General features: G+C 41.4%; 1 long non-coding RNA gene across 3 annotated transcripts in view; it reads right to left on the reverse strand.

The window, feature by feature from the left end:
• Window positions 1–24,275, reverse strand: part of LOC309829296 — a 436,099-nt gene extending 411,824 nt beyond the window's left edge. For 2 of the 3 annotated variants that reach the window (XR_014297395.1, XR_014297396.1), the window contains exon 1: window positions 24,149–24,266. This is a non-coding gene — a long non-coding RNA (uncharacterized lncRNA). Of the gene's footprint in view, window positions 1–24,148 lie in introns of all 3 variants that reach the window. The other variant, XR_014297394.1, reaches the window with a different exon arrangement.
• Between the last annotated feature and the right edge of the window lie 862 nt (window positions 24,276–25,137).

Consider the following 25,137-nt stretch of genomic DNA (forward strand, 5'->3'; position numbering starts at 1 on the left):
TTTCTGTGGCCTTGACACACCCATAGACATACACATGCATGCATTCACACACACATGCACACACATACAGAGTTTTGTGCGTGTGTGTGTGTATATATATATGTACACACACATATATATGTACACACACATATGTACACACACACACACACATATATATATATATTTTTTGGCCACACCACATGGCATGCAGGATCTTAGTTCCCCAACCAAGGATCAAACCCGCGCCCCCTGCAGTGGAAGCGCAGAGTCTCAACCACTGGACCAACAGGGAAGTCCCTGCATATTTTTAAACAAAAATAGAATTGTACTGTACACGCTGTTCTATAATCTGCTTTTCTTGTTTAATGACATATCTGGAACATTTTTACATGGACCAAACTTTCATGCCAGGCTGAAACGTGCTCAGCCTCTGGGAGATTGCATTTTCCAAAGAGGCCTCAATAACATCTATCCCGCATGCTCTTCTGCAATGTGACCTGGCCACTCCACCATCAGGAAGTGGAGCCTAATTCCCCTCCCCCTGAATCTAGGCTGGCCTTGGTGATTCACTTATACCGACAGAATGTAGCAAAAGTGATGGCTTTGTGACTTCTGAGACTAAATCAGAAAGGCTATGTAACTTTCCCCTGGTTACACTTCGATTGTTCGCTGTCTGGATACTCTGTCTTGGAAGCCACTCACCCTCCTGTAACAAGCCCAAGCCCCAAGGGGAGGCCAAGTGTAGATGCTCCAGGTGACAATTTCAGTTAAGCCCAGCCCAGGTACCAGACATGTAAGTAAAAAGTCTCCAGATGATTCCAGCCCCTCACCTTCTGAGTCATCATTAGCTATTCAAGTCTTCCCACCCGAAGCCCCAGGCATTGTGGAGCAGAAGCAAGCCATCTCTACAGTCCCCTGTTAGATTCCTGACCCATGGAATCTGGGAGCTTAATAAAATTGTTGTTATTTTACGCCACTAAGTTTTACAAGGGTTTGTTCTGCAGCAATTGAAAACCAGACCACAGGTCCAACAGTATCCAGGGGGCTATAGACAAAATGTTTGTGCTCCCCCCAAAATTCACATGTTAAAACCTAACCTCCAATGCAATGGTATTAGGAGGTGGGGCCTTTGGGAGGTGATTAGGGCATGAGGGTAGTGCTTTGATAAGAGAAACGCCAGAGAGCTCCCTCACCCCTTCTATCATGTGAAGACAGAGAGAGAAGACAGCCATCTGTGAACCAGGAAGAGTGTTCTCACCAGACATCAGATCTGCCACAATCTTGATCTTGGACTTCCCAGCTTCCAGAACTCTGAGAAATAAATTTCTGTTGTTTATCAGCCACCCAGTTTATGGTATTCTGTTATAGCAGCCCAAACTGACTAAGACACAGGGGAAGCTAAAATAATGTTGCCAGCCTAAAACTAATTAACAAAGCGAATTCTGTATAAACAGCTAATGCAGTACAATGAAAGTCAAGTCCCAATTTAATTTTTTAAAATTATTTCTGCTACCTTTCCCCTTTGTCAATGTACAACTTCATCATGTGTGGCTAATGCACATTACGCGTCAGACACTTTACTAAGCACCAAACATACTAAGCCTTCATTTAATTCACAAGAACCCTGAAAGCAGCATATTTTATTTTCATTTACAGATGCCAAATCTGAGGCTCAAAACAGTTACTCAGCTAAAAAATGGCAGAGCAGAGATTTGCTTGCCAACCCTGTGACTCCAAAACTGCCCACTACACTCCAAGAGAGTCAGCTGTGTAGCACATGCAGAAAAGCTTACGTAGCATAATAAAACCATATTTTCACCATTCATCTAAAAATAGTGAAATCTGGTCATGGAGAGGATTCCACTGCCCCATCCTAGTTCTTTTTTGTGATGGTATACTCTCACAATACATCCACTAAACTTTTACTTCTCAGGGATGTTTATATAAGTTAATATCCTTTTCTCAGCCAAAATTTTTATCAAGCCTATTTGTCAACATATGCACATATAGAAGACACCCTCCAGCAAGAAACACTAAACATAACATTGTCGATATCAACATACATTGAGCTGTTCTTTTTATACTTTGATTTTTTTTTTTTTACTTTTTGGCCGCCCTACACAGCATGTGGGATCTTAGTTCCCTGACCAGGGATCAAACCCGTGCCCCCTGCTTTGGAAGGCAGAGTCTTAACCTCTGGACGACCAGGGAAGTCCCTATACTTTGATTTTTAAGAGGGCATGTGTTGACTTATAACTGGCATTCTGTGACTGTAAGAGTGGACAAATAAAGGGGTGGGGGAGGCACAAGAAAATGGTGAGAATGACTGAAGCATTTACAATTTATCAGGACATTGGTACTAACCCTTCTTGGTGGTTGTTTGGTTTTTACACCGGAAACGGGGGATGTAAGTTTAATACTGAAACTAATTCCTGGGACAGAAACTATCAAATGGTTTCTACAAAGATTCATTTTTATATCCTCAGCTTTGATTGTCCTTTTACATCAACAACAGTAATACCAACAACATCAACAAAAACAATATGAACTTGTAATGAGTGTTCACCATGTACCTGCACCAGGCACTAGGTTAAATGCTTTAAGCGTTCCCTCGTTTAACCTTAATAGCACCAGTGTGATGCCATCATTATCATTATCTGTATTTTACATATAAGGAAACAGCCATGAGTAGCTGACCCAGAGTGAACGTAGGGGAAGCTGTGGAGCTCTCCTTGAACTAAGGTCCATCTGACTCCAGAGTCCACGTTCTTAGCTCTGTCTATTCTCTTTCCATTTGGCATACGCGCTCTTCACGGCGGCCCTGCATCTATTGTACATTCTTCCCATGTTTGGCAAATTTCCCACGTTATGAGTCCCACTCTCAAAGGCAGAAATCAGAAACTCGCTTTCTTGGCCTCTCTTGCAGCCACGGTGCTGACGTGTGACGTAGGCTCTACTAATCAGATACACCCATATGTAAATTCAATTTGCAGAACAATTGGAGGAAACAGGCAGTGTACAGAATTCTTCTTCTGGGAAGGGTGGAGGTGGAGGTGCCCAACATGGGAGGTGGGAGGCGGCAGACGTCCCAGTGCGGGTCTTCACGGCAGACAGCAGTAGAGGGCGCTCTAACAGGGTCTTCAGTGGCTGACGCTGTGATGGAGTAGTCAGCGTAGCCAACTCGTCCTTTGCTTCTGGTTGTGAGGCCACCAAGCCTGACTCTGACCCTCCCAGAGTTTCTCTGAGCTATCAGTTAGACCTTAATAAATTATGTTTCTGCTGAAACTGGCTAGAATAACTTCTGTTACATGGGACTAAAAACCCAACTGGCACAATTCCTTCAGAACTTGAGAACAAATATTTCAAAAGGAACCACACATACCTGTTTGTTTGGTTTTTCACAAACTACAATCAATTTTATCATTAATGATTTATTTTAAATGCACACAGCTTTTTCTAAGTGGGTGAGCCTTCGAATAATTCATCAAAAGCAGCAGGACTAGCTAACCTCCTTAGCTATATAGAGAGGTCTACGGACTTTTTCACCAACTGAGAACCATTTCTTTCATAAGCAGAAATCCCCCCAAAATTTCAGATGTACTATTTTCCCCTTTGGAAATATTTTCTTTCTTGGCTTTTTCGCTATTAATATTGATGTGATATATCTGGTTCTAGCTGTCAATTTAATCAAACTCTTACTCCATTGTCTTAACTTTATTCCTAAAGCCAAACTCTGAAACTTTTGCTAAATCTTGTCAGTATTTCATTCTTATAAAATATAATCCTTATCCTCTACCTCTGTTCTACTGATGGATTGATCACTGCACCTTAAATGATGTTATGTAATTGTGAGACATTCAAAACATTTTAATCTGATTTTGCCCACTGATTGTCAACTAATCAACAGTCTTCAATATTACATGTGGTGTGCTTGTACCAGAAATATGGTAACAAATGTTGATTGCCTACTTAACAGCCCTTTTTCCTTATTACTTGCTCACAGAGCTCCCAGTTTGTGCAGGCATATGGCAGAAACATGCTCCAAGATGGCGGGCTCTCCCCCCAACCACAACTAATGAACCCTGTTGGTTTCCCTTCCCTTTTGCTTGATTTAGGGGTGGACACGTGGTGGGCACACAAATCTGATCAATCAGACTGAGGGGTGGTCTAACTTTGGAGCAATTTATCTTCCTGGTAAAAACCTCTGTCTTCCTATTTTGAATGCTATAATGCATGGATGTGATAGAGTTGGCAGCAGCCATCCTGTGACTCTGAAGGACTTAAAAAATAATAATAATAAAATAAATCCACAAGGTCTGCGAGAACAAAAGAAAAGACAATAGCAAAAAAAAAAAGTGCTGGAAACTAGAAAACAGATGGATGAGGTGTAATCAATGGCAGACCCAATAGAGTTGAATCCTAAGCTGGCAATGAGGAAAGCTGAGAAACAACACATCAGAATCCTCAAAGGTTTCAGGAACTGGTAGTACCAGAGACCTCTGGTACTGGAGATGGAAAAAGATGGTAAAATAAGGAGGCAGCAGTTAACCCGCTGGAACAATTTATTCATTCCACACAGCTAGATCAATGCCCGTTTCCAACACCAGCAAAAAACTGATGGTTTATTCACTAGAGAAGGTAAAATAGTGTTCTCTGGACTTGAGGACTGTTTAAATTATGGATACTGTACTGAAATCAGGTGTATTAAGTAACGGTGTGTTCACTGAAGGCTGAATGCTGAGACCCTCAGCTCTCTTTCCTTATTTGGCTCCCAAAACATTGGCAAACAGATCTTAATCCTCCAGATAGATAACTGAAACGCTTTCCAAGTAATCTAAGTAGCCCAAGAAGAAAGAACTAAAGATACCGTCAAAGGGATCGAGGTTAATCATTCAGGACACCTACAGTGAGGTTCCTAAAGTGCACAAGTTACCCATACTCTCAAAACTGCAAATTATTATTTTGGGGTCTCACTCAATCAGGAGCAGACAATCCAGGATTTCCAATGATCTGAGAAAAGCCCCTAGCGTAAACACTGGGAACCAAACAAACAGAAGGAGAAGGAACTTGAAGGAAACAGAAAGGAGAGGAAAACTTCTGAGACTAACGTTCTCAAAGAGAAAAGAAAATATTTTGCTTTCATAAAACTAGAACTAGAGGGCTTCCCTGGTGGCGCAGTGGTTGAGAGTCCGCCTGCCGATGCAGGGGACACGGGTTCGTGCCCCGGTCTGGGAATATCCCACATGCCCCAGAGCGGCTGTGCCCGTGAGCCATGGTCGCTGAGCCTGCGCGTCCGGAGCCTGTGCTCTGCAACGGGAGAGGCCACAGCAGTGAGAGGCCCGCGTACCGCAAAAAAAAAAAAAAAAAAAAAAAAACCTAGAACTAAATGCTACTTTAAAAGTATAATCTGAAAAAAAATAAAAGTATAATCTGAGTATAAGAACGAGCACTTGATGAAGTAAGTCAGAAAAAGACAAATACCATATGATATCACTTCTTTGTGGAACCTAAAATATGACACTAATGAACTTATCTACAAAAGAGAAACAGACTCACAGACATAGAGAACAGACTTGTGGTTGCCAAGGCGGGGGGGAAGGGATGGACTGGGAGTTTGGGGTTAGTAGATGCAAACTATTCTATATAGAATGGATAAACAACAAGGTCCTACTGTAGAGCACAGGGAACTATATTCAATATCCTGTGATAAACCATAATGGAAAAGAGTATGAAAAATAATGTATATATATATATATATATAACTAAATCACTTTGTTGCATAGCAGAAATTAACACATTGTAAATCAACTATACTTCAATAAAAGAATGAACACTTGGAAATTTAAAATATGCTAACAGATTTAAAAACCAGAGGATAAATTTGTAGAAATCTCCCCAAAATGGAGCAAAAAGACAATGCTATGAGAAAAATTTTAAATTAAAGAACTAGCCCAAGAAGTCCAACATCCAGATAATAGGAGCTCCAGAAAGATAAAAGACAGAGAAAATAAACAGAAGAAAATAATCAATTCAGAAAAATGTCCTAGAACCACAGGGCATAAATCACCAGATTGAAAGGACGCTCTGGAAGCCATACCCCATGGATTAAAAACAGAACCACCCATGACACACTATTGTGGAATTTCAAAACACTGAGGGTCCAAGAGATGATTCTACCAGCCTCCAGAGAAGAAAAAAGGGTCTCATATATTCCGTATTGGAAACAAAATGGTTTCAAATCCAAACAGCAATGCTGAAAGCAAAACAACTGTATCAGTCAGAGTTTGGCCAAGAAAACAGAAGCCACTCTAGGGACACAAATAGAAGCGTTTTAATAGAGAGAATCAGAAGCTTATACAAACTAAGGGTTGAGGGTGTGAAGGTCAGAGGAGAAGCCAGTGGAAGCAGTGATCTACAGGCCCGGCAAGCCATAGAAAATCTCAGCATCCTAAAATGAGACACTGCCTTTAATCCCAAGTGCTGAAGGACCTGAGGGCCACCTCTAAGAGCTGAGAGCAGTCCTCATTGACAGCCAGCAAGCCAATGGGGATTTCAGTCCTACAGCTGCAAGGAAATGAATTCTGCTAACAACCAGAGGGAGCATGGAAATGGAGCTTTCTCCAACCAAGCCTCCAAGTGAGGATACAGCCAATCGACATCTTGATTTCAGCCTTATGATATTGTAAGCAGAGAAGCCAGCTAAAATGTGCTGAATTCCTGGCCTGTGGAAACTGTGGGATAATAAATGTGTGTATGTGTGTGTGTGTTTAATAGATCTTTATTGGAGTATAATTACTTCACAATACTGTGTTAGTTTCTGTTACACAACAAAGCGAATCAGCCATATGCACACACATGTCCCCATATCCCCTCCCTCTTGAGCCTCCCTCCCATCCTCCCTGTCCCACCCCTCTAGGTCATTGCAAAGCACTGAGCCGATCTCCCTGTGCTATGCTGCTGCTTCCCACCAGCCAACTATTTTACACTCGGTAGTGTATGTATGTCGATGCTACTCTCACTTCTCCCCAGTTTCGTCCCCCACCCCATGTCCTCAAGTCCATTTTCTACATCTATCTCTTTATTCCTGCCCTGCAACTAGGTTCATCAGTACCTTTTTTTTTTTAGATTCCATATATATTTGTTAGCATATAGTATTTGTTTTTCTCTTTCTGACTTACTTCACTCTGTATGACAGACTCTAGGTCCATCCACCTCACTACAAATAGCTCAATTTTGTTTCTTTTTATGGCTGAGTAATATTCCATTGTATATATGTGCCATATCTTCTTTATCCATTCATCTGTCAGTGGACATTTAGGTTGGTCCCATGTCCTGGCTATTCTAAATAGAGCTGCAATGAACATTGTGGTACATGTCTCTTTTTGAATTATGGTTTTCTCAGGGTATATGCCCATTAGTGGGATTGCTGGGTCATATGGTAGGTCTATTTTTAGTTTTTTAAGGAACCTCCATACTGTTCTCCATAGTGGCTGTATCAATTTACATTCCCACCAACAGTGCAGGAGGGTCCCTTTTTCACCACACCCTTTCCAGCATTTACTGTTTCTAGATTTTTTGATAATGGCCATTCTGACTGGCATAAGATGATACCTCATTGTAGTTGTGATTTGCATTTCTCTAATAGTTAGTGATGTTGAGCATCTTTTCATGTGCCTCTTGGCCATCTGTGTGTCTTCTATGGTGAAATGTCTATTTAGGTCTTCTGCCCATTTTTTAATTGGATTGTTTGCTTTTCTGATATTGAGCTCCATAAGCTGTTTGTGTATTTTGGAAATTAATCCTTTGTCCATCGTTTCATTTACAAATATTTTCTCCCATTCTGAGGGTTGTCTTTTTTGTCTTGTTTATGGTTTTCTTTGCTGTGCAAAAGCTTTTAAGTTTAATTAAGTCCCATTTGTTTATTTTTGTTTTTATTTCCATTACTCTAGGATGTGGGTCAAAAAAGATCTTGCTGTGGTTTATGTCAAAGAGTATTTTTCCTATGTTCTCCCCTAAGAGTTTTATAGTGTCTGGTCTTACATTTAAGTCTTTAATCCATTTGGAGTTTATTTTTGTGTATGGTGTTAGGTAGTGTTCTAATTTCATTCTTTTACATGTAGCTGTCCAGTTTTCCCAGCACCACTTATTGAAGAGACTGTCGTTTCTCCATTGTATATCCTTACCTCCTTTGTCATAGATTACTTGACCATAGGTGCGTGGGTTTATCTCTGGGCTTTCTATCTTTTTCCATTGATCTATATTTCTGTTTTTGTGCCAGTACCATATTGTCTTGATTACTGTACCTTTGTAGTATAGTCTGAAGTCAGGGAGTCTGATTCCTCCAGCTCCACTTTTACCCCTCAAGACTGCTTTGACTATTCGGGGTCTTTTGTCTCTCCATACAAATTTTAAGATTTTTTTGTTCTAGTTCTGTAAAAAATGCCACTGGTAATTTGATAGGGATTGCTTTGAATTTGTAGATTGCTTTGGGCAGTATAGTCATTTTCACAATATTGATTCCTCTAGTCCAAGAATATGGTATATCTCTCCATCTGTTTGTATCACCTTTAATTTCTTTCATCAGTGTCTTACAGTTTTCTGCATACAGGTCTTTTTTCTCCCTAGGTAGGTTTACTCCTAGGTATTTTATTCTTTTTGTTGCAGTGGTAAATGAGAGTGTTTCCTTAATTTCTCTTTCAGATTTTTCATCATTAGTGTACAGAAATGCAAGAGATTTCTGTGCATTAATTTTGTATCCTGCAACTTTACCAAATTCATTGATTAGCTCTAGTAGTTTTCTGGTGGCATCTTTAGGATTCTCTATGTATAGTGTCATGTCATCTGCAAACAGTGACAGTTTTACTTCTTCTTTTCCAATTTATATTCCTTTAATTTCTTTTTCTTCTCTGATTGCTGCAGCTAGGCCTTCAAAAACTATGTTGAATAAGAGTGGCAAGAGTGGACATCTTTGTCTTGTTCCTGATCTTAGTGGAAATGCTTTCAGTTTTTCACCATTGAGTATGATGCTTGCTGTGGGTTTGTCACATATGGCCTTTTTTATGTTGAGGTAGGTTTCCTCTATGCCCATTTTCTGGAGAGTTTTTAGCATAAATGGGTGTTGAATTTTGTCAGAAGCTTTTTCTGCATCTATTGAGATAATCATATGGTTTTTATTCCTTAATTTGTTAATGCAGTGTTTCTGATTGATTGATTTGGTTATGTTGAAGAATCCTTGCATCCCTGGGATAAACCCCACTTGATCATGGTGTATGATCCTTTTAATGTGCTGTTGGATTCTGTTTGCTAGTATTTTGTTCAGGATTTTTGCATCTATGTTCATCAGTGATATTGGTCTATAATTTTCTTTTTATGTGTTATGTTTTTCTGGTTTTGGTATCAGGGTGATGGTGGCTTCATAGAATGAATTTGGGAGTGTTTCTCCCCCTGCCATTTTTTGGAAGAGTTTGAGAAGGATTGATGCTGTTACATTTGTGGGAATTTGTTACATGGCAATAGAAAACTAACACACTCACCATGGCCTGCTGTTTGGATGAGCTGAGGAAATTCCCTTCACCCACAGAAGGGGTCAGTTTTGATTTCCTCTAGAGAGTAGAAGAGGGGCCATAGAGGCAGGAAAGCATCAGATAGAGAGCCATCCATCGCCTGACTATATTTCTGCAGATGTCTGTCACCTGACCCAAACTACAGCAGATGGTCCAACTGTGGCATATCCTGTGTTTCCCAGAACTCGCTCTTGATCTGACCCCTGACTTTCCAGAAGGAGCTCTTGGATTCTCTCAGAAGTGCTAAAGACAAACTTGACTTGGGAAACTGTAGCTTATCTTCTGAGAACCTGCCACAATGGTTGTGCTTGCTACTCAGTTGTCAAAAATATGAGCAATAGGGCTTCCCTGGTGGCGCAGTGGTTGAGAGCTTGCCTGCTAATGCAGGGGACACGGGTTCGAGCCCTGGTCTGGGAGGATCCCACATGCCGCGGAGCAACTAGGCCCGTGAGCCACAACTACTGAGCCTGTGCGTCTGGAGCCTGTGCTCTGCAACAGGAGAGGCAACGATAGTGAGAGGCCCGCGCACCGCGATAAAGAGTGGCCCCCGCTTGCCACAACTAGAGAAAGCCCTCGCACAGAAACGAAGACCCAACACAGCAAAAATAAATTAATTAATTAATAAACTCCTACCCCCAACATCTTCAAAAAAAAAAGAAAACCACAGCTTTAAATATATCTATCTATCTATCTATCTATCTATCTATATGAGCAATATATTACCTAAGGTAAATGTATAAAACAAAGCAAGGGATAATTACCAAAAAATAATCAGGCTAATGGTTACCTCTTGAGGAGGAGGGTGGAGAATTTGATTAAAGAAGAGCACACAGTGAATTTCAAGTCACTGCAATGTTTCACTTGTTAACCCAGGTAACAGGGACACAAGTGTCATTTTATCAGTATTCTTAAACCCTACATATATATCTTATACTGCCTTCTGTGTGTATTATACTTCACACATAAGTGCTTAGCAAAAGGTAGTGTTATTAGAAAATCAACGGTGTAAAGACATGAAACTAAAGATTAACTTTTCATCCTGACTGCTTTGCCCTTGAATGCCTTTCCCTAGAATTTACTAGAATGTTAAAAGTACTGGTCATAGGAAATGGAGTCCCTAAAATCCAGAAACGCTTTAGAGTCTCCATTATGAGAAAAAGGTGGAATATTCAGTAAACAATATTAGATTGGATTCATACCTGCAATATTATGATTTATACATGTCTCATATATATTTGGTCTCCATCCACACTTACTGGCTCACAGCTCCCAAAACCCTTGGAATTTCCTGAGCAGCAAGAGCAATGGGATATTTGGTCTCTTGTCCTCAGTCCCTGAAAAGGCTTCAGGAAAGGTGACTTCTGGATTCCTCCCAAGGGTGGGGGCTGGTTGTCAAGAGAACCAACCATGTGCTTAGAGTGTTGGAACTTTCAGTCTCACGCCCCTAACCTCCAGGGAAGAGATAGGAGCTGGAGGTTGAATCAATCGTCAGTGGCCAATGATTTAGTCAGTCGTGCCTGTGTAATGAAGCCTCCATAAAAACCCAGAAAGACAGGGTCTAAAGAACTGCAGGGTTGATGAATAGGTGGAGATTGGGGAGAGAGGCCCCCCTGGAGAGGGCATGGAAGCTACACACCCTTTCCCCATACCTCACCCTATGTATCTCTTCATCTGGCTGTTGATTTGTATCCTTTAATATCCTTTTATAATAAATTGGTAATCTAGTGAGTAAATGGGTTTTCCTGAGTTCTGTGAGCCATTCTAACAAATTAAGTAACCCCTAGGAGGGGGCCATTGGAACCTCCAATTTATAACAGGTTGGTCAGAAGCACAGGTAACAACCTGGGCTTGCACCTTGTGGGACTGAGCCCTTTACCTGTGGAATCTGGTTCTGTCTCCAGGTCAACAGTGTCAGAATTGAGTTGAATTCTCAGACACCTGGCAGGCATCCAAGAATTGCTTGTTGGTGTGGGGAAGCCTCCACACACAAATTGGAATTGGATCTGGGAACTCTTTTGGAATACCTCAAATCTTACACCAAAATAAATTACAGGTGGGTCAAGACTGCCATGTAAAACAATGAAAACCTAAAAGTACGAGATGAAAATACAGAAGGATTATTTTCTAATCTAGGAGTAGGAAAAGCCTTGGTGAGCATGATATAAAACATAGGAGCTATAAAAGGAAAGCTATGTCTGAATACATTTTTTTAAATTCTGCTCAGGAAAAAAACAAACAAACAAACAAAAAACACCAAAAACAAACTCAAAAGACATGAAAAACTGGAAACAACTATTTGCATTCCTACAAATCAATAAGAAAGAGACCAATAACTCAATCGAAAATGGGCAAAGGATATGAACAGACAGTTGCCAGGCAAGGAATTCCAAATGGCTTTTAAACATATGAAAATATGCTCAACCTTCTCCATAATAAGGGAAATGCAAATTAAAACTACCAGATTGGCAGATACAAATTTTGATAACACCATGTGGATGGAGGTTAGAGAAACAGATGCTCTCACATATTGCTGGTGGGAGTGTAAACTGGCTCAATCCCTGTAGAGAACAATTTGACAATATCTATCAAAATCTAAACTGCATGTTTTGGCAGGCACCATTAGTTTACACCCCAAAATCATTCCTCCATGTTCCTTGCTAACTGAGTCCAGGTGCTCAGGCGGCAATGGGCCAAGTTCTAAGCACTAAGTTTATTTATTGACTCATTCTTATTTATTAAGCACTTACTCTCTGCTAGGCACTGTTCTGGGCTCTGGCGATACAACATCGAATGAAGCCACCAAACTCCAGCCTTCATGATAATCTTGCACCTACTGATTGAAATTCCAGAACATAATGGCAACTGTGGCATTCTGATGTATATTTTAAGTAATAGATACCATATAGTTTTTCATCCAAATTGAGACACTTTTGAAAGTGAGTGGACTGCTGTTAATAAAATACAGTGGGACAACAGGCACAAGCTAGGACTGTCCCAAGCAAAGTGGGAAATATGGTCACTCCTAGTAATCCTGAGATCACGATGATGTCACCATCATCTCAGTTGCTGTTCTAAAATGATTTCACCAGGAAACTCTGGAAGAAAAGTCAGACCAAACTAGCTCTGGAGAAAGTACAAATGACAGATACATATGAAAAGACACTCAACCTCTTTAATTATGAGGAAAACTGGAATTAAGTCAGTAGTAAGATGTCTTGAAAGAACTTGAAATAGAGGAAGGATGCAGTCAGAATGCTTTCAAAACATACGCACCTTTGTTTGATTTGAAATTTTAATGCAGTACGTAATTTTCCAGGCATATCTCCAGACATAAAACTGATTAAAACATATTGTTAAATTAAGGAAAAACAGTATTATACTAACAGATTTCAGTTCTTATTAATAGCACAGAACACTAGAATATCAAAACCTATATTGTAATCACTACTCATTTGTACCAGGTAGTCACTTTCCCAGACTGCTGGTGACCCAATAGGGGTTAGAGAAACATAGGGAAACAATGGTCAGAGTACTTCTGGAGAGGCTTTCTTAAGGGACAAATTCAAAAGGAGAGTTTACTGGAGCTGCCTCTCCTCATGCTCCAACGTTGAAAGTGGCCATAATGCCCGGAGCTGCAGCAGCTATCTTGTAACCATGAGGTGACAATCATGAAAAGAAAAATCAATTTGCTATGGGTTGCAGAGAAGAAGACCCAGAGGAATGAGAAGAAAGAACCTAGAGCTCTTGACAACCTTGCTGAGCTGCCAGACCACTCCTAACATCACCTGAGAATTGTAGCTGTGGGTCAAAGATGGGAGAGAGACTTTCCTCTGCATACCCTTCAGAACTTTTTGAATTTCATACTATGTAGTTTCATACTATTTCACCATATGCCACCCCAAATAAGTACTATTTTGAGATTTTTAATTGAAAAACAACAGGAGAAAAAGGAGCTCTGACCTCCCCTTTTTTCTTCTTGAAAGCAAGGGGTAAAACTCCATGTGAAAACATGACCTCCCTATACCAGGAGGAAAGAAACATTCTTATCACCAGAGATGAGGTGTCAAGGCCAAGAGAATTCTGTACAAATAAACCTTGTTAAAATAACTCCCATCTTCCTTTGGCCTCCCCATGTATTTTGATTCCTTGTCCACAGTTGCCTCTCTTTGTTCAACCTAGTATAAAAATATTCAGATTTTGCCACTTCTATGTTCTTCATTTTCCTATGGGGGTTCCCAGATATATGTAAAATCTGTATACTTTTCTCCCCTAAATATGTCTTATGTCAATTTAATTCTCAGGCCCAACAGAGACCCCAAGAAGGTAGAAGTAAAGTTTTGTCTTCCCAACACCTATTCAAGTAAGACTGTAAAGCCTGGGACCCCATCAATCCTTAAACACTTAAAACAAAAATATTCTTTGTCTACATTGGTTGGTTTGTTTGCTTTTTAGTGGAAATATAATTTTAAAAAACATGTGGTTTGATATTTACAAAGAAGTAAATTATAGGGCTTCCCTGGTGGCGCAGTGGTTGAGAGTCCACCTGCCAATGCAGAGGACAGGGGTTCGTGCCCCGGTCTGGGAGGATCCCACGTGCCGCGGAGCGGCTGGGCCCGTGAGCCATAGCCGCTGGGCCTGCGCGTTCGGAGACTGTGCTCCACAACGGGAGAGGCCGCAGCGGTGAGAGGCCTGCGTACCGGGGGAAAAAAAAAAAGTAAATTATAGACAAAAAGGTCCTTCAGTATCAACTCTCACGTTATATTGACAAAGCTCAAAGTGGCAGAAATCATTATCACCAGTCAAGCTGAAGCCTAGGTATCCAGACCCCTTTCATCTAATTTATTTGCACTCAATCCGAAGTACTGATTTATATTTTAATTATAGAACAAAATTTGACTTTCCTAGTTTCAGAACCCAGAAACCTGTGCCAAATCCTTTGAGAATTTACTTTATTACAAGATTTTTTTTAAATACCCAGATGCCGACTTTGTCTTTTAAGAATCACTTTCCACACCTATGGCTTCAAAGACTAAACCTGTCAGGCTTGTTGGTGTGTGACTCCTTCCTCTAAGATTCCAGACATTCTCGTCTGCGGCATCACGCTGTGGGGAGACCGCAGTGTGAAATGGCCGTGATCTTTGTGGGTTACTGTCTGGCTATACCTCACTGGGACACCAGAGGGCGCGCGGAGGGCTGGCACTTGTTTTTCTTTAAATCCTGAATCTAAGTCCGCGCGGAGAACAACAAAAGACTGGGAACACAGGGGCCGGGAGACAAAGGGACAAGGGAAAAAGGCTGCACGCCCTGTTTTACTGGCGTTGAAGTTTGCTTATTCATCCACCCACCTCCCCGCCTTAAGGAACTAGATATAAACAACTTATGCTGCAAAATAATGAAATCTTGGGCTAACAAGGAAAATCAGAGAATGGATTAGTCACCCTAGTTCTATGAAAGACTATCACAGGTGTGCGTTTGAGCTATTTGCTTTGTTTGATATTAGTAACTTACCCCCAAAAAATTTTTATTTCTTGTTTTTCTGCGTTCATGAATAATACAGGTACATAGCAAAAAATTTAGAAAATACAGAAACGCAAAAAAAAGAGAGATCATCAACATACTCTAACCTAACATTTTCACATATTTCTTTTCAAACTTTTTTCAGTATATAGAAACGCACAGAAAAACAGTGCACTTCATATTATTTTGTGCTGGCTTCCTTCTCATTTACTATATCATCAACTTCATTTTTATCCATAAATTCTGATAACCTTGCTAGTCACATGAGTGAATCACAGAAGAATAAGAAATGTCAGAAGCTTTTTCCCTAAAATAGCAAATTGAATGCCAAACCCGAGTCGTGCATATGAAGCGGGAATTTTTCTGTTGCTTTGCATTTAGAAAAGGAAACAGGTAAAGATTAAAGAAAAGAAGTAGAAACTATGCCATCCCACCCAAAAAAGGGGGAATGAACTTGTCCTTCCCGGCTGTCTGAGGATGACTTAAGGTCAGACAGATCAATCTACACAGCCACTAACCGGCAGGTCAACAGGTGGCCAGCAAGACCCAAAAAAGTTAGAAACAGGAAGGTCAGTGACCTTGAGTCTTGGGGCCAGTGCCAGCAGGTGGCTTCCTCAGAAATCGGAACGGAAGCTGAGACCAGCCCTGGGGCCGATAACCACAGCCAAGGTGATACCGAGATCTGATGCTCTGGAACACTGCCCGCATCACACACACACACCTAATCACTCAGCTCACAGATTCCCTTGCATTAGTACAGCAACAAAAAAAGAAAAGAGTGGTGTTCTCAGCCCTGGGAATTTAGGAAAATCACTGGAGCTCTCTGGGTCTCAGTCTCCTTACCCAGATAACTGAAACGGCGGAAAAGATCCAAGGCTCCTGCCAGCCCCTCAAAGTCTGTGATCCTTTATGATCCCCGACTGTGCATAACAATGAAAAATGGAGACATTCTCTGCCTTCTGCAGCCCAGGAGCAGCAGACCCTCTACTTGCTGTTTCCCAGATCCCCACATTCTCCTTCACAAGCTCTGTGCCTTAACCATTAGTGCTTCCCCCTTGCAGAAGTGCTGGAAAACTTTTCCCCTTCTCTTTCAAAGTTCATCATCCTTTGAAGGCCCAGCTAGGTTTTCCTCAAGCACCTCAGGCAGAGGTAGTCCTCCCTTCTCTGTAATTCCATACTATTTTGGACATACTTCCATCACTTTCTACCTGTGACCGTAACCTTCCTGTGCCTCAGCTTCCTCATCTGTAAAAGGGGGAGAATTATTGTACCAAACTCAAAGGATTGTAAGAGGATTAAACGGTTAACAGGTGTAAAGCATTTAAAGCAGAGCCAACATTTATCAGGTTCTCAATAGGCCTGGATTATGCCTCCACCATAACACTTAACAAAGTGTTGAATAATGATCAGTTAAAGGGTCTACCTCCCCCATGATCTGAGTCCTCAAGGCAGGAAGTGAGTCTTATCCATATCTTTGTCCCCACTGCCTAGCTCCATGCCTGGCACAAAGAATAAATCAATAAAGGTTTTTGTTTGTTTGTTTTCTTAATGAGAAGGAAAAAAAAGACTGAAGGGTTGATTGAACTAGAGGGGGACACACTTTTGCCTCTCAGTTTTAACTTTGGATTATTGTTGAAATAAATTAGGCTGGGAAACAGTGAAGTATGACTTTTTTCCCCTTCATAATCTAAACATGTACCCATCCAGGCCCAAATCATAAACATTTATCTTTGAATTTTAATGTTTATGAAGGGTTAATTCCCATATTTGCAGGGGAAGTTCGGGGTTTTAATAGATATAATGTTTCAGTGAATGAAAAATTACAGAATCCAAAAACTACTCAGGAGCAATTTAGGCTCTTTAATTATGGGGAGAAGGGAAGAAGAAGGTTGGGTAGTGAGCTAGCCCAAGTTCTTGTTTATATTATGTTCAAAGGCTGGGTTGAGGAAGTGAGCATAACAGAAAAAAGGGAAGAGACACAAGAAACTAGGTCATGCATCCTCTGATAAAAACAAAAAGTTATTTAAGAGAATGAAAAGACAAGGCACAGCTTGGGAGAAAATACATCTCCCAAGATATATATGTGTTTATATATATATGTATATGTGTATGTATATATATATATGTGGGGGGGGGTGTGTGTTGATATATCCCAAGATATATATCATATATGATATATCTGACAAAGACTAGTAATCAAAATGTACAAAGAACTTTCAAAATTCAATAATAAGAAAACATCCCAATTTTTAAAAGGGCAAAAGATTTGGATACTTAAATAAATCCATAGAAAAATGCTCAGCACCATTAATTATTAGGGAAAGGCACATTAAAACTACAGTGAGGGCTTCCCTGGTGGCGCAGGGAAAAGAGTCCACCTGCCGATGCAGGGGACACGGGCTTGTGCCCCGGTCCGGGAAGATCCCACATGCCGCGGAGCGGCTGGGCCCATGAGCCATGGCCGCTGAGCCTGCGCGTCTGGAGCCTGTGCTCCGCAACGGGAGAGGCCACAGCAGGGAGAGGCCCGTGTACCACAAAAAAATAAATAAATAAAAACTACAGTGAAGGGGAAGGGGGAGGGGGAGGGGGAGGGGAGGGAAGGAGGAGGGGAGGGGAGGGGGAGGGGAGGGGAGGGGGAGGGGGAGGGGAGGGGGAGGGGGAGGGGAGGGTTAATTTGCGAACGTGGGTCTAGCAGATGCAAACCATTATATATAGAATGGATAAACAACCTCCTACTGTATAGTGCAGGGAACCACATTCAATAACCTATAATAAACCATAATGGAAAAGAATATGAAAAAAGAATATGTATAACTGAATTACTTTGCTGTACACCAGAAACTAACACAACATTGTAAATCAACTATACTTCAACTAAACAAAAAAATTAACACCGACATCACCAAAAAAACAAACTACAGTGAGATCCCGCTACACGCCTATTAGAAAGGCTTAAATAAAAAATACTTACAATACCGTGCTAGCAAAGATATGGGACAACAAGAACTCTCATACATTGTTGGTAGAAATGCAAAATGTTACAGCCACTTAGGAAAACAGTTTGGCAGTTTCTCATGAAGGTAGACATACACTTACCCTAAGACTCAGCAGTCCCACTTCTAGGTATTGACCCAAGAGAACTGAAGATCTATGTCCACACAAAAACCTGTACACTAATGTTTGTAATAGCTATTTTTATAACACTCAAAAACTGGAAAAAATACAAATGCCCATTAACTAAAGAGTGGATAAACAAACATCCATACAATAGAACACTAATCAGCAATTTAAAAAAAAACTACTGCTACATACAACAACTTGGACGACTCTCAAAAGCATTATGCTAAGTGAAAGAAGCCATATTCAAAAGGCTACAAACTGGGTTTCCCTGGTGGCGCACTGGTTAAGAATCCGCCTGTTAATGTAGGGGACATGGGTTTGAGCCCTGGTCCGGGAAGATCCCACATGCTGCGGAGCAACTAAGCCCATGTGCCACAACTACTGAGCCTGCGCTCTAGAGCCCGTGAGCCACAACTACTGAGCCTGTGCTCTAGAGCCCGTGAGCCACAACTACTGAAGCCCGCGCGCCTAGAGCCCGAGCTCCGCAACAAGAGAAGCCACCGCAATGAGATGCCTGCGCACTGCAACAAAGAGTAGCCCGGCTCACTGCAACTAGAGAAAGCCCACGTGCAGCAATTAAGACCCAACGCAGCCAAAAATAAAATAAAATAAAAGGCTACAAACTGCACAGTCCCATTAGTACGACATTCTGGAAATTGAAATCTCATCAGTGGTGCCTGGGACTGGAGACAGAGGACTCACTGCAAAGAGGCATAAAGGGACTTTGTGATTAAAGTGGTGGAAAGATTTTGATTATGGTCAAAATTCATAGAATGCTATGCCTAAAAAAGAATGAATTGTACTGCTTGTAAATTATATCTCAATAAACCCTAAAAATAATAAATAAATAAATAGAAATGAATAAGAGGCCGAAGTTCTTAACACAGCCTGCGAGACTTTGTCCCACTCCAGGTTGGCCTTTCAGCCTCGTCTCTTCCGTGACCTTCCTCTTGCTTCCTGATCACATCAGCCTTCTTTCAGCCCCTCTGCTCACCACTTTTCCTCATTTCCTATAATCTTTGCACATCCAGTTCCATCTACCAAGAAAGCTCTTCCCTCTGCATCTTCTTCTTAGTAATTGTCACAGTGGTGATTTTACATTGTTGTTGTTGTTGTTACTATTCTGTATCTCCTCCACTAAAATGGAAGCTCCTTGAGGTCAGGGTCTGTCTTTGTTCATCACTGTATCTCCAGCCCCCCCGCACTGTGCTGGTACAACGACCTGTACAATGAATACTCAACTACTACATTCAACTGCCTTCTCTATGTCTCAGTCTTAACACATCCCAAACTGAAATGCTTCTTATCCCCCAAAAGACTGCTCCGCAGGCAGAGCTGCTTCGTTGCACAGTTCAAGGAGTGCCAGCCACAGAGCGTCCATGGGAATGGCGCCGTGCTTCCGCCAAGCTGTGCCCTTCACGTGGACTCTCCACATGGATGCAGTGCTCCGAGCATTATTCTTCTCCACTGCAGTTGATGGCAACTCTATCCTCCCAGTTGCTCAGGCCAAACATTTTGGAAGCATCTTTGATTCCTCTTTCGCTCTCACACCTCACAGTCACTCTATCAGGAAATTTTACTGGCTCTACCTTTGAAATATATCAGCTCCTCTCACATTCCCAACCACTCCCACTCCAGCCTGAACCACTATCACTACCGCAGTAGACCTCTTTGGTCTCCCTGCTGCTGCTCTTGTCCACTACAGTCTATTCTCAACCCAGGAGCCAAGAGTCCTTTAAAACATAAACCAGACCATGTCATTTCTCTTTTCAAAGCCCTATAGTAACTCTCTATTTCCCCTCAGAATAAAAGCCAAAGTCTACAATGAACTTTAAGGCCCCACAGGCCTCCCAAATAGTTATACGACTACACCTCTTACCTCCCTCAAGTCTGTTCAAATGTTACCTTCTTAAAATAAAGCCTAGGGCTTCCCTAGGGCTTCCCTGGTGGTGCAGTGGTTAAGAATCTGCCTGCCAATGCAGGGGACACAGTTTCGGGCCCTAGTCCGGGAATATCCCACATGCTGCAGAGCAACTAAGCCCGTGCGCCACAACTACTGAGCCTGTGCTCTAGAGCCCACGAGCCACAACTACTGAAGCAGGCGCACCACAACGAAGAGTAGCCCCTGCTCTCTGCAACTAGAGAAAGACTGCGTGCAGCAACGAAGGCCCAACACAGCCACAAATAAATAAGTTAAAAAAATAAATTTAAAATAAAATGAAGCCTACTTTGACCACATTCTGTTTACTTAACTTGCCACTCTCCAAACCCACTTACCGTGCTATTTTCTTCTATTTCCACTCTTGTCACCATCTAACTTATTTATCTATGATCATCATTGTTTATGGTCTGTCCTCCTTCTGTTAGGAAATTAGCTCCACAAGAACAGAATGTGTTAACCGAAACCTCCTCATGCATCTAAAGCAATGTTTGGCATATTGTAGGTTCAACAGTGAATAAATAACTACAGTGTCTGCTAAGTAATTAGAGGTTAATAAATATTAGTACAGGAACAAGTGTGACACATACAAAGTGATAAAACTTTTTCTCTCCATAACTCATATTTCTTTGTTAATATACATGTATGTGGAACTGTGCAGCAGGGTGAAAACTGCACAAGATTTGCAGTCAAGGCTTGGGTGATTCCTGGCCTCTCACCACTTCCTACCTGTATAACTACACAAGATTCCCGTATAGGGATAAAACACTTGCCCTGTTAAACTCCCAGGGCTGTTGGGAAGAGAAAATGAATGTGAATGCTTTTGCAAGCTGTGATAAGCTCTACAGTTACTTAGGTAAAGCAAGATTTGAAACTTTCAATCACATCAATTGCCATCGTGCTGTTTACCTCCAAGGAGAGTTCTATGCCCTCTGTACTGCCAGTCCGATTGTAACCTTTACTTTCTCCCAGTGCTGACAGTGAGGAATCTCTGAGCTGCCTTATCCTGTTCAGGTTAGTTACCCTCTCCTTTCCTTCCATTTTAGGAAGATGGACAGCAGGTGTTGTGTTCCCTGCTCCATAATCTCTGCTGACTCAGGCTGCTTCTTCCCATCCCTAGGGAGGATAAAAGAGGAGCAGTAACAACACATGTAGAGCCACTGGCATAGCTTTACAGAGCTTAGGTGGAGAGGATGGTGTCTCTTCTGAAGAGACAAAGATTAAGCCTGTTCTCCCACAGTGCGGAACCTTGTGCAAACAGTTCAGAAGACCTGGCTTCCCACTGCCCTGAAGCCTCTCCAACTGAGAGACCAGAGGGAAGTCTCTTCAATCCTACCCAGAAAAGGACATCAGCATAGTTATCGCAGGGCCCTTTGGACTTTACAAGAGTTAATGGAGGGTCAGAAGTAGAAGGAGGCCCAGGGACAGAGTTTTATTGAGGCTTTGGGTGTATTTAAGAGTGAAAAAAAATAAATGTGCCAAAACAGGCCTCAGAAATCGCCATTTTTTTAAACTCAAGATGGATTAAAGGCCTAAATGTAAGGCCAGACACTATAGAACTCTTAGAGGAAAACACAGGCAGAACACTCTGACATAAATCACAACAAGATCCTTTTTGACCCACCTCCTAGAGAAATGGAAATAAAAACAAAAATAAACAAATGGGACCTAATGAAACTTAAAAGCTTTTGCACAGCAAAGGAAACCATAAACAAGATGAAAAGACAACCCTCAGAATAGGAGAAAATATTTGCAAACAAAGCAACTGACAAAGGATTAATCTCCAAAATATACAAGCAGCTTGTGCAGCTCAATATCAAAAAAACAACCCAATCCAAAAGTGGGCAGAAGACCTAAATAGACATTTCTCCAAAGAAGATATACAGATTGCCAACAAACACATGAAAGGATGCTCAACATCACTAATCATTAGAGAAATGCAAATCAAAACTACAATGAGGTATCACCTCACACCAGTCAGAATGACCATCATCAAAAAATCTAAAAACAATAAATGCTGGAGAGGGTGTGGAGAAAAGAGAACACTCTTGCACTGTTGATGGGAATGTAAATTGATACAGCCACTATGGAGAACAGTATGGAGGTTCCTTAAAAAACTACAAATAGAACTACCATATGACCCAGCAATTCCACTACTGGGCATATACCCTGAGAAAACCATAATTCAAAAAGAGTCATAAAAAAAAAAAAAGAGTCATGTACCACATCGCAGCTCTATTTACAATAGCCAGGACATGGAAGCAACCTAAGTGTCCATCGACAGATGAATGGATAAACAAGATGTGGCACATATATACAATGGAATATTACTCAGCCATAAAAAAAATTGAAACTGAGTTATTTGTAGTGAGGTGGATGGACCTGGAGACTGTCATACAGAGTGAAGTAAGTCAGAAAGAGAAAAACAAATACCGTATGCTAACACATATATATGGAATCTAAAAAAAAAAAAAATGAAGAACCTAGGGGCAGGGCGGGAATAAAGACACAGACATAGAGAATAGACTTGAGGACATGGGGAGGGGGAAGGGCAAGCTGGGATGAAGTGAGAGGGTGGCATGGACATATATACACTACCAAATGTAAAATAGATAGCTAGTGGGAAACAGCCACATAGCACAGGGAGATCAGCTCAGTGCTTTGTGACCACCTAGAGGGGTGGGATAGGGAGGGTGGGAGGGAGACGCAAGAGGGAGGGGATATGGGGATATATGTATATGTATAGCTGATTCACTTTGTTATACAGCAGAAACTAACACACAGTTGTAAAGCAATTATACTCCAATAAAGATGTTATAAAAAAAAGAAATTGCCATTTTTTAATGTCTGCGTTTAAATCCAAAATCACTTTCATCAGATGGAAAACACCATGTAACCTATGCTCTATAAAAATACTAATTCCTAGTACAAGGAATGGATTTCTTAAGACACGTAAGTTTAAGTTCTATAATAAAGACATTTAATCATGTCAGTTTGTGACTCTATAAATTCACTTATTTAGAGTTAACCTTAGAAGTTTGTAAGTGAGGCCCTCTTGGTCCCCCTGGGAACAGGCTTGATCCTGTTTATGAAAAGGCTCAGGATAATATAAATTATTATATTAATGTACTTTCCTAATCCTATGTTTAATCAATGGCACATCCTTGTTTTGAATTATTTAAATGTATTATTATTTAACCATTTAAGTGTTTGTCATTTCCGAGTAAACTGTAGACGCCTCAGGAAAAAGACCTAAATACAGGAAAAATCAGCTAATAAAATTTCATTTGGCCTGCGTGAGCCCTTTTGTGTCTGAAAAGCTTACAAATAGTTTGAAGAGGCACTAGACTGTTAGGAAACTCCGACTGCCCCTGACATCTGGCAACCATATGATACCCTTGAACTTTGACTAAAGAAAAAATATATAAATTTGTGAAAGTAAAACTCTGCTTCCTAACACAACATTCTAAATCAACCATACTCTAATAAAATTAAAATTTAAAAAAAAAAAAAAAACCCTGTGTCAACTCGGTATTCTTGGTCACTTAAAACAAAAATCTCCCGCCAGAAACCTAAATCATCTGGAAAGCATGAAAAGTCCTGGCAAACTATGTTCAACAGTTCACCATCACTAAAACTGGAAGCGCATTTTGTTTCATTTATTCTAAACCATTTACTATTTTCAGGGACGAAAAGAGTCCAAGGCGCCCAGAATGGATAATGTGAGGAGCAACAGGCTATTTTCACACTCGCAGGTCAGTGGTAGGAGGGGAAATCTCTCCTTACCTTGAAGTAGTACTTGAGAGAAAGGGAACGAACAGCTCCTCGTTAGTATAGTGGTTAGTATCCCCGCCTGTCACGCGGGAGACCGGGGTTCAATTCCCCGACGGGGAGAAGAGATTACTTTTACTAACCACTACTATTTTCTGCGTAATTCAACTGCCCAGCATGGCTGACAAACACAACATGCGAATATTTTTTATAAGTGCGTCTTTTCAAAGTGGTAACTTTTAAGCTTAATGCTCACCGTGAGATAAAAGCCAACTCCGAGAGTAAACGCTTTACACTGTTGTCAGAAGGGTTAAGAAAGGCGAAAACGTTCGTTAAAAACCCACTGCGCGCTCCCAGCCGGTAGCTGACGCTAGCTGGCAAAGGCCTACGCATGCGCAGTAGCGCCCCGCCAAATTCCAAACGGAGGTCACGAACTCAGCCCACTGAACGCGGAGGGGGTGGGGAAGATGAGGGCCGAGTCTCCGCCCCTAGCCGGGCAGGTTAGAACGGAAATCGCTTGCAGAAGAAGGGGAAGGAGCGGTGTCCTTTGACCCTGGAGACTCGACTAAAAGGGAAACTCCATTCTCCCGCCTCTGCTAGTTCCATCCTTGCCTAGGTAGAGGGATAGCTGTGAGGAAAATCTTGGCACTAAAAGAATCAGTCTCCAGTCCGACCTAAACTGGATGGAGGGGCAGGGAGAGAATGGAAGACAAGGCGAGGCGTGCCCGGAAGAGACGCCATGTTACCGGAGTTCTAAGAAATTGCGTGAGCCACAGCCCAGCAGGACCTCGTGGCGCAACGGTAGCGCGTCTGACTCCAGATCAGAAGGCTGCGTGTTCGAATCACGTCGGGGTCATGGTTTTTATTTTTAGGCCCACTGGTTTCTATAAAGCTAGATGTGTTCTCGCTATTTTTTGAAAATGCCTCTGATCTTAGGATTAAATCTTCCTCATTCAAATGTTATCCCAGTAATCCTTAGTCTGCAAAAAGACAAGGATCACTATATATCGTGAAACGTTAAGGCTGGTTTTGTTTTGGTTTTTTTTTTACTGTTTGGCCTTGTGAGTTCTCTGTCATTCAAAGTGCATAATGCATAGAGATGTGGGCTATTACTGTCGTGCATTCGTGGGCATGTGAGCCCATGGTGGTCCTTAACAGGAAACATACGATACATATACCGTACAAGCTGTTTTTCCAAAAACAATTTTAGACCCGTTTGCCTTCGGAAAGCAAGTCCAACAGGGT

The sequence above is a fragment of the Grampus griseus genome (genome assembly GCF_964374135.1).
Source record: "Grampus griseus genome assembly, chromosome: 11".
Lineage (NCBI taxonomy): Eukaryota > Metazoa > Chordata > Mammalia > Artiodactyla > Delphinidae > Grampus > Grampus griseus.